The sequence below is a fragment of the Gossypium arboreum genome, chromosome 2, assembly GCF_025698485.1.
Source record: "Gossypium arboreum isolate Shixiya-1 chromosome 2, ASM2569848v2, whole genome shotgun sequence".
NCBI classification, from domain to species: domain Eukaryota; kingdom Viridiplantae; phylum Streptophyta; class Magnoliopsida; order Malvales; family Malvaceae; genus Gossypium; species Gossypium arboreum.
This window is the reverse complement of record NC_069071.1, coordinates 36,138,896-36,149,688: the sequence shown is the minus strand read 5'-3', so window position 1 is coordinate 36,149,688 and position 10,793 is coordinate 36,138,896. Positions and strand designations below refer to the sequence as shown.

The window sequence follows — 10,793 nt, the reverse complement described above, 5'->3', positions numbered from 1 at the left end:
AATAGCTTTAATATCTCTTAACATGTAACTCCTATGACCGTTTCGTTTCTTCCATATGAAAGTAGACTCATCAAGGTTCATTTACATAACTTATTCAATATTTAATACCATTCCTACAAATTTTGGTGATTTCTCAAAACCACACCACTGCTGCTGCCAGCATCTGTTTTCAAGGTAACCATTACCTATTTCATGATTTCCACGATTCAATTAGCCCTTTTTGCATACATAGCACAAAGTGTGATCACGATTAACCATTCCAATGGCTAATCTTTTCAAACAATTCCATACCCCATAATGATCATCATACAAATGATTATAGAATCATACTAAAAACGTATATAAGCCATTTTCGCATGGCTATCCAAGCTTACACAAAACCGAAAGGTACATGACCTTCAACAATAGGGTAGTCCTATACATGCCATTTCAAAGTTCAACCAAAATTATACCAAAATGGAGGCTTTGATAGTGTAGATGACTTCGACTTTAATGATCCCGAATCCGATCGCTAACGAGCAAAATCTATAAAAAGAGAGCCAAAGCAACGGGTAAGCATTTTTTATGCTTAGTAAGTCTCAAGCAATAAAATCAGCTTTAACTAAAGCATTACATTCACATAGCCAAATGAATCATTTCATTAATACACATTCACATAATCATACTTACTTCACACTTCATCATTATACACTTTCACAAGATATCAACCAATTCAATAGCTGAAAACTCGTTAGTCGATTGAGCGAATGTTACTCAAACATATCGACTTTTCCAATGCACATATAAACATACCTTATTCTTTGGGCTTTTCGAGCGTACTAATTAAATTTATTACAGCAACCAACGCTCACCTCCAGCCCAAGCTTCTTCGGAATACAACCGGATATAACCACATGCACGAATGCCTTCGGTCTTAGCCCGGATAGAACGACTTGCACAAATGCCTTGGTATTAGCCCGATTTAACAACTTGCACGAATGCCTTGGTCTTAGCCCGGATGTAGTCACTAGCACAATTGACTTTGGTCTTAACCCGGATATAATTACTAGCATAAATGTCTTGAGGACTTAGCCGGATATCATTCAATTGCTCATGCACACATATACATCAATAATCATTACACATCCATATTTCATTTTCGTTACTAAGGCTCAAACACAAACATATCACTAGCATAATCGCCTTGGGACTTAGCCCAGGGTATCATTCAAATACTCATACACACATAAATCAATAATCATTACACATCCATATTTCATTTCACATAATTCGAGTAGGGTCATTTCTTGAGGACTTACCTCGGATGTCGTCGGACGGCTTCAACGGCTATTCGACCACTTTTCCTTCCCTTTATCGGATTTAGCTCCCTTTGCTCTTGAGCTTAACGAATACAAGTAGAAGTATTCAATATTTTTATCAATAATGTTTACTTGTCAATCACATTCGCATCTCATATCATCTCGCTTTATTATAATTTATCATTCAACCTTTAAACCAAAACGCCATTATATGACCACATATACATACATCCATATATTTAAGCTCAAGAATTTTAATATAACATCAAGTGCTCAAATTACTCATGTGGCCGATTATACATGGTCATAATACACAAAAATCAAAAATAAATTCCAAGACTTTCACATCATATATGTACTAAGCGAATCGTTGGCCAAGTTCACATACATTCTTCAACAATTCCTTCTTTAAACAAACACATCTAAGCCTTCCTTTCATATTATCAACTCCAACCATATACATTATTCAAGTATAACATTTTCATATTCGCAATAGTATTACACATAATAGCCGATTCTTCTTACTTTGTATTTATGCATCTACTTGATCATTCGTTTAGTTCAAGCACCCATACACCAAGATTCATCAAGTTTAGCATGAAACATAACCTTAATCCTCAATAACCATTATGGCGAAAGTTCTAGTCACCCCAAAATCACAATTTCTAACATGGGTCACCTAAAAAATACTTGGTAACTAGCTCAATTTCATCTAAAATTTCAAGGATTCATATGAATTTCTCACCTTATTTATGGCTTAGAAACCAAATGGTTGCTCTCTTTTCTCCTTAGAATCGCCAAGAAGAATCAAGAACAAAGACTTGTTTCTTTCACCCATTTCTAATTATTCCTTAAATCATAAAGGCAACAACCATTTCCCTAAACATCTTCCATGGTCAAGACTTGTATTACTACCACCTTCAAAATTTTTGACATGGGCAAGTAAAGGACTTAGTAACTAGCTTCATATATGCAAAGATTTCAAAGACTAACATGGATTCCATACCTTAGTTCAAGCTCAAGTGACCGAATGCTAACTCTTCCCTTTTCTTCTTGAAGGATCGGCTAAGCTAGGAGGAAGATGAACCAAACTTTTTTTTCTTTGCTCAATACACGACAATGGGGAGGGGCAACCACACATACCCATTTTTTTTCTTTTCTTCCTACTAACACCAATATAATAACCATTCTAACATCAACCATTAGCAAAACATGTTGGAAACATGTTCCTTTGCCCATAATTTGTCATGGCGGCCACTAACCTTAGGAAATGGGATAATTGACATGTAACTCCATTTATTTCACTTCAAGCATTATTAGGCCACTTAAAATTCACCTATCACATTTTCAAGTCCTAACACATGGGTCCTTTCTTATAAATTAGCACCTAATTAATAAAAATCAAGACACGAAATATTTACGCATACAAATTCCACATACAATAAGCACAGAATATAACACCTAATTATTCTTGTGACTCGGTTTTGTGGTCCCGAAACCACTCTCCGACTAGGGTCACATTAGGGGTGTCACAACTCTCCCCCACTTAAGAGATTTTCGTCCCCAAAAATCTTACCGGTAAATAGGTTTGGGTATCATTCTTTCATAGAGTTTTTGGGTTCCCAAGTAGCTTCTTCTATCCCGTGTTTGAGCCATAACACTTTTACTAACGGAACCCTTTTGTTTCGCAACTCCTTCACTTCACGAGCTAGGATACGAATCGGTTCTTCTTCATAACTCATATCGGCTTGAATTTCAACCTCTGATGGACTAATCACGTGCGATGGATCAGATCTATAGCGTCGAAGCATCGAAACATGAAAGACATCGTGAATCTTTTCGAGTTCGGGGCAAAATCGACGATATGCCAATCGACCGACTTCGCTCGGATATCTCATATGGCCCAATGAACCTCGGGCTCAACTTGCCCTTACGGCCGAATCTAAGTATCTTTTTCCAAGGTGAAACCTTGAGAAACACTTTATCTCCCACCTGATGCTCGATGTCTTTACGCTTCAAATCCGCGTACGACTTCTGACGATCGAAGGCTATCTTCAGACTTTCACGGATTACTTTCACTTTCTGTTCAGTATCTCTAATCAAATCCACCCGAAAATTTTGCTTTCACCGAGCTCGGTCCAAAATAATGGTGTACGGCATTTACGAATCGTACAAAGCCTCGTAGGGTGCCATCTTAATACTTGATTGAAATTTGTTGTTGTGCGAATTCAATCAACGGCAAATCTTGTTCCCATGAACCACTAAACTCGAGGATGCAACATCTCAACATATCCTCAAGTATCTCGAATTATCCGCTCGGATTGACCATCGGTTTAGGGGTGAAAGGCGGTGCTGAAATGCAACTTGGTACCCAAAGCTTCTTGCAACTTTTTCCAAAATCGCGAGGTAAATCTTGGATCTCTATCCGACACGATGGAAATAGGCACCCCGTGCAATCTCACAACTGAGAAACGTCTGATTCGGCTAGTTTGTCCATTGAAAAGTCCGTGACGTCACGGGGACAAAGTGAGCCGACTTAGTCAATCTATCTACAACGACCCAAATCGCATCCTTCTTACTCACCGACAATGGCGGTCCGGATCGAAGTCCATTGTGACTCGATCCCATTTCCACTCGGGTATCGTGATCGGTGAAGTAATCCTCGAAGGCACTTGATGTTCCGCTTTCACTTGTTGACATATTAAACACCTCGAAACAAAGTCGGAGATGTCTCGTTTCATACCATGCGACCAAAACCGACGTTTCAAATCATTGTACATCTTCGTACTCCCGGGTGGATCGCCATTCGGCTACAATGGGCTTCGTCAAGATTATCGAAATAAGTTCAATTCTTTGGAACACAGGACGACTCTGAACCTCAAACAATCGTCATCATCGATCTGAAACTCCGATTCCTTGTTCGAACACACTCGGCCGTTTGCAACCAACTCATCGTCGACCTTCCGAGCTTCACAAATTTGATGCATCAATAATGGTTTGGCTTTCAATTCAGCTACTAACACGTTGTCGGATCGAGCGGACATGTGCACATTCATCGCTCGTAAAGCGAATAATGATTTCTGACTCAAGGCATCCGCAACCACATTCGCCTTTCCGGGTGATAGTCAATGACCAGCTCATAATCCTTTAACAACTCGAGCCAACGTCTTTGTCGCAGATTTAAGTCTCTTTGGGTCATCAAATATTTGAGACTTTTGTGATCCGAATACACATGGCACTTCTCACTAAATAAGTAATGTCGCCATATCTTTAAGGCAAATCGATGGCGCCAATTCGAGATCATGGGTCGGATAATTTTTCTCATGTGGCTTTAATTGTCTCGGCGCATAGGCCACAACTCGCCCTTCTTGCATCAATCGCAACCCAACCCAAGTAGGGATGCGTCACTATAAATGACAAACTCTTTGCCCGATTCGGGTTGCACTAGAACCGGGGCTTCGGTCAAATAAGTTTTAGTTGATCGAAACCTTTCGACATTTCTCCGTCCATTCGAACTTAACATCCTTTTGGAGTAGCCGTCATTGGCGTGGCTATCGTTGAGAAACCTTTTACAAATCGTCGGTAATAACCGCAAGAAGCCCCAAAAGCTCCGAACCTCGTAATATTTCTGAGGCTTCCAATTAAGTATGGCTGAAATTTTGTTTCGGTCGACTCGAATACCGATGCAGATACCACATGCCCCAAGAAGCTAACCTCTCTTATCCGAACTCACACTTCTTGAACTTAGCATATAACCGCTTATCCCGTAAAATTTGCAGCACTAACCTCGGTGTTCAAGATGTTCGGTCTCATTTCTTGAATAGACCAAGATGTCATCAATGAATACGACTACGAACCGATCCAAATATGGTCTGAAGATCCGATTCATCAAATCCATAAATACCGCAGGGGCATTAGCAAGCCTAAACGGCATCACTAGGAACTCGTAGTGACCATATCTCGTTCAAGGCGTCTTGGTACGTCCGAATCTCGAATTCGCAATTGATAATAGCCCGATCTCAAATCTATTTTCGAGAACACCGAGGCTCCTTCAGTTGATCGAACAAATCGTCGATCGTGTAACGGATATTTGTTCTTTATCGTCGCTTTATTAAGTCGACGATAGTCGATGCACGACCTCATGGTTCCATCCTTCTTTTCACAAACAACACTGGCGCACCCCAAAGCGAAAAACTCAGCGAGCAAAACCTCATCCACCAATTCTTGCAAGCTGAGCTTTCAACTCCTTTAATTCGTTGGTGCCATACGATACGGAGCTATCGAATTGGAGTGGTACCGGTACCAATTCGATGCCAAACTCTATTTCCGAGCAGGTGGTAAACCCGCAATTCTTTAGGGAAAACATCCGGTATTCACAAACCACGGCAGCGATTCGGGTTTCTTTTCGACTCCTTGTCATCAAGCACATACGCAAGGTACGCTTTGCACCCTTTTCTTACATATTTCCGCCAACATTGCTGATATTACGGTGGCAACCCTTTAAGTCCGTAGACTCAACCCGAATTATCTCGTTATTCGCGCCTCAAATCAATAGTCTTGCTTTTGCAATTTACAACCGCATCGTGCATGGTCAACCAATCCAAACCAAGAATAACGTCGAATTCATCGAACGGCAAAAGCATCAAGTCGTGGGAAAACAAGAACCTCGGAATACTAGGGGACTTTTCTTGCACACTTTGTTGACAAGCACGTAATGACCCAAGGGTTTGACACCGAATTACAAACTCGAGAGACTCAATAGGCAAAGTCTTCTTGGATGCTAAGGTTTCACATATATAAGAATGAGTAGAACCGGGGTCAATCAAAGCAATCACATTAGTATCGAAAAGAGTGAAAGTACCGGTAATAACATCGGTGAGACAGCATCCTCGGCGTGCGCGATGGCATAAGTCCTAGCAGAGCACGAGCCTCGAGATCTGATGGTAGCATCTCTAGATCCTCTCGACCGCCACTAACATTGCCCATATTTCTAGGTGGCCTACTTGACAAAGTGGTAGCACCGGGTTTCCACTTTGACTTACATTTTGTTCGAGCAACCTCGGGCAATCCTTGATAAAGTGGTCGGCCGATCCAAACTTATAGCAGAGCGATCACGGAACCTCAGACTCCCGAATGCCATTTGCCACAATGCGAGACACTCGCCTCTCTCGGCGATCATTTCCACCTGGCGATCAAGTGACTCGTGTGGTCACAGGGGTCGATCGCGATCTCGTCTAGAAAAGCCAAGCGCCTCTAGACCGCTCACATCATCTCGAAATCTCTTGATGCTTGTTGAAGAGACTTTCCGAGGACCTTTTTGAATTCTCCGGTTCCACATCAACTTTTGTTTCTCCTTTCTAAGCTCTTGACTTTACAAGCTCGCTCAACAAGTACTACGAACTCTCGTATTTCGAGAATGCCAGCGAACATCCTTATATCATCATTCAGCCCATCCTCAAGCGCGTTTACATAATAGCTTCAGACGAAATGCATTCTCATGCGTCTGGCTAAGCCTCACAAATTTTTGTTCGTAGTCGATGGCGACATAGAGCCTTGCTTAAGATCAAGAAATTCCTTCGCTTTTGGTCGATGAATCTCGATGATATACTTTTTTGGAACTCGGTTTGAAAGAATTCCCAAGTCACTTGCTCTCTAGGCACCACAGTGAGTACTCCACCAATAGTAGGCGGAATCGTAGCAAGGAGATGGTACACTTTAAGCACTCATCGGGTGTACAAGATAGCTCATCGAGCACCGGATAGTGTTGTCCAACCAAAATTCAGCTTGCTCGGCATCGTCGCTATCCGTAGCCTTGAATTCGGTGGCCCCATGTTTACGAATTCTATCGATTGGGGCTTACTTGACCTTATTTGGTCGATTCTGGAGGTATTGTAGGTCTTGGGGTTACATTAGTCGGGAATGGAGGTTGTGGACCGGTAGTGTTAGTTCGAATGTATTGGTTGAACCAATCATTCATCACACTATAAAAGGCTTGCCTAGCCTCATCATTCGGATTGTTGGCCATAGGTTGAGAGTCATGGCGCTGTCCCTTGCTTTGGAGCAGCGCCACACTCTCCACATCATCACTATTGCTCGGTTGGGATCGGGATCCATTGCCATAAACAAACACAAATTGATTGTCGAAATCACCACACTATCAATTTATCACTATATGGCATGTATAGCTAGACCCCAAACATATCACGGTAGTCCTAGAATCGACTAAACCGTAGCTCGATACTAATAAAATTGTAACACCCGAACCCGAGACCATCGCGGTGTCGGACACGAGGGGTTAACAAGCCAAATCCACATATTGCACCCACCAATTTGACATTTCCAGACAGGTTGGAAATCTGCATCCTTTATCGCCTTAAAAATCATATCTCGAGTTTCAAAACTCGAAACTGATTCCGTAAATTTTCCTGAATTTATACTCATATATCCATCCATGGATTTATTTTTAGAATTTTGGTCGGGCCAATTGGTACTGTTTATTAGTAAAAGTCACCCATGTTACAGGGATCGACTGCTCTGCCCTTCGCGTTACAACTTGAATATCTCCATGTACAGGATTTAATACTGGTACCGTTTTTTCTAATCAAACTAGACTCAAAATGGAATCTGCACATATAAGGCATGACTTCTAATTCTTTCTGGATAATTCATAGTAAATTTTTAAAGTCGCGACAGGGGACCCAAAAACCGTTCTGGCCCTGTCTCACAATAGCTTTAATATCTCTTAACATGTAACTCATATGACTGTTTCGTTTCTTCCATATGAAAGTAGACTCATCAAGGTTCATTTACATAACTTATTCAATATTTAATACCATTCCTACAAATTTTGGTGATTTTTCAAAATCACACCACTGCTGCTGCCAGCATCTGTTTTCAAGGTAACCATTACCTATTTCATGATTTCCACGATTCAATTGGCCCTTTTGCATACATAGCACAAAGTGTGATCACGATTAACCATTCCAATGGCTAATCTTTTCAAACAATTCCATACCCCATAATGATCATCATACAAACGATTATAGAATCATACTAAGCATTATATAAGCCATTTTCGCATGGCTATCCAAGCTTACACAAAACCAAAAGGTACATGACCTTCAACAATAGGGTAGTCCTATACATGCCATTTCAAAGTTCAACCAAAATTATACCAAAATGGAGGCTTTGATAGTGTAGATGACTTCGACTTTAATGATCCCGAATCCGATCGCTAACGAGCAAAATCTATAAAGCAGAGAGCCAAAGCAGCGGGTAAGCATTTTTTATGCTTAGTAAGTCTCAAGCAATAAAATCAGCTTTAACTAAAGCATTACATTCACATAGCCAAATGAATCATTTCATTAATACACATTCACATAATCATACTTACTTCACACTTCATCATTATACACTTTCACAAGATATCAACCAATTCAATAGCTGAAAACTCGTTAGTCGATTGAGCGAATGTTACTCAAACATATCGACTTTTCCAATGCACATATAAACATACCTTATTCTTTGGGCTTTTCGAGCGTACTAATTAAATTTATTACAGCAACCAACGCTCACCTCCAGCCCAAGCTTCTTGAATACAACCGGATATAACCACATGCACGAATGCCTTGGTCTTAGCCCGAATAGAACGACTTGCACAAATGCCTTGGTATTAGCCCGATTTAACAACTTGCACGAATGCCTTGGTCTTAGCCGGATGTAGTCACTAGCACAATTGCCTTGGTCTTAACCGGATATAATTACTAGCATAAATGTCTTGAGGACTTAGCCGGATATCATTCAATTGCTCATGCACACATATACATCAATAATCATTACACATCCATATTTCATTTTCGTTACTAAGGCTCAAACACAAACATATCACTAGCATAATCGCCTTGGGACTTAGCAGGGTATCATTCAAATACTCATACACACATAAATCAATAATCATTACACATCCATATTTCATTTCACATAATTGAGTAGGGTCATTTCTTGAGGACTTACCTCGGATGTCGTCGGACGGCTTCAACGGCTATTCGACCACTTTTCCTTCCCTTTATCGGATTTAGCTCCCTTTGCTCTTGAGCTTAACGAATACAAGTAGAAGTATTCAATATTTTTATCAATAATGTTTACTTGTCAATCACATTCGGCATCTCATATCATCTCGCTTTATTATAATTTATCATTCAACCTTTAAACCAAAACGCCATTATATGACCACATATACATACATCCATATATTTAAGCTCAAGAATTTTAATATAACATCAAGTGCTAAAATTACTCATGTGGCCGATTATACATGGTCATAATACACAAAATCAAAATAAATTCCAAGACTTTCACATCATATATGTACTAAGTCGAATCGTTGGCCAAGTTCACATACATTCTTCAACAATTCCTTCTTTAAACAAACACATCTAAGCCTTCCTTTCATATTATCAACTCCAACCATATACATTATTCAAGTATAGCATTTTCATATTCGGCAATAGTATTACACATAATAGCCGATTCTTCTTACTTTGTATTTATGCATCTACTTGATCATTCGTTTAGTTCAAGCACCCATACACCAAGATTCATCAAGTTTAGCATGAAACATAACCTTAATCCTCAATAACCATTATGGCCGAAAGTTCTAGTCACCCCAAAATCACAATTTCTAACATGGGTCACTTAAAAAAAATACTTGGTAACTAGCTCAATTTCATCTAAAATTTCAAGGATTCATATGAATTTCTCACCTTATTTATGGCTTAGAAACCAAATGGTTGCTCTCTTTTCTCCCTTAGAATCGCCAAGAAGAATCAAGAACAAAGACTTGTTTCTTTCACCCATTTCTAATTATTCCTTAAATCATAAAGGCAACAACCATTTCCCTAAACATCTTCCATGGTGAACACTTGTATTACTACCACCTTCAAAATTTTGACATGGGCAAGTAAAGGACTTAGTAACTAGCTTCATATATGCAAAGATTTCAAAGACTAACATGGATTCCATACCTTAGTTCAAGCTCAAGTGACCGAATGCTAACTCTTCCCTTTTCTTCTTGAAGGATCGGCTAAGCTAGGAGGAAGATGAACCAAACTTTTTTTTCTTTGCTCAATACACGGCAATGGGGAGGGGGCAACCACACATACCCATTTTTTTTTCTTTTCTTCCTACTAACACCAATATAATAACCATTCTAACATCAACCATTAGCAAAACATGTTGGAAACATGTTCCCTTTATAATAATTTGTCATGGCCGCCACTAACCTTAGGAAATGGGATAATTGACATGCAACTCCATTTATTTCACTTCATGCATTATTAGGCCACTTAAAAATTCACCTATCACATTTTCAAGTCCTAACACATGGGTCCTTTCTTATAAATTAGCACCTAATTAATAAAAATCAAGACACGAAATATTTACGCATACAAATTCCACATACAATAAGCACGAATATAACACCTAATTATTCTTGTG

General features: G+C 39.7%; 2 long non-coding RNA genes across 2 annotated transcripts; both read right to left on the bottom strand.

Moving 5' to 3' along the window:
• Positions 1 to 316: 316 nt before the first annotated feature.
• Positions 317 to 910, bottom strand: LOC128285511 (uncharacterized). The gene is made up of 2 exons (XR_008275953.1): positions 793 to 910; positions 317 to 525 (listed from the first exon to the last, which is right to left on the bottom strand). It is a non-coding gene; the product is annotated as an uncharacterized LOC128285511 (long non-coding RNA).
• Positions 911 to 8,370: 7,460 nt separating this feature from the next.
• On the bottom strand, positions 8,371 to 9,356 carry LOC128285469 (uncharacterized). Its single transcript, XR_008275931.1, has 2 exons — positions 9,312 to 9,356; positions 8,371 to 8,546 (listed from the first exon to the last, which is right to left on the bottom strand). It is a non-coding gene; the product is annotated as an uncharacterized LOC128285469 (long non-coding RNA).
• Between the last annotated feature and the right edge of the window lie 1,437 nt (positions 9,357 to 10,793).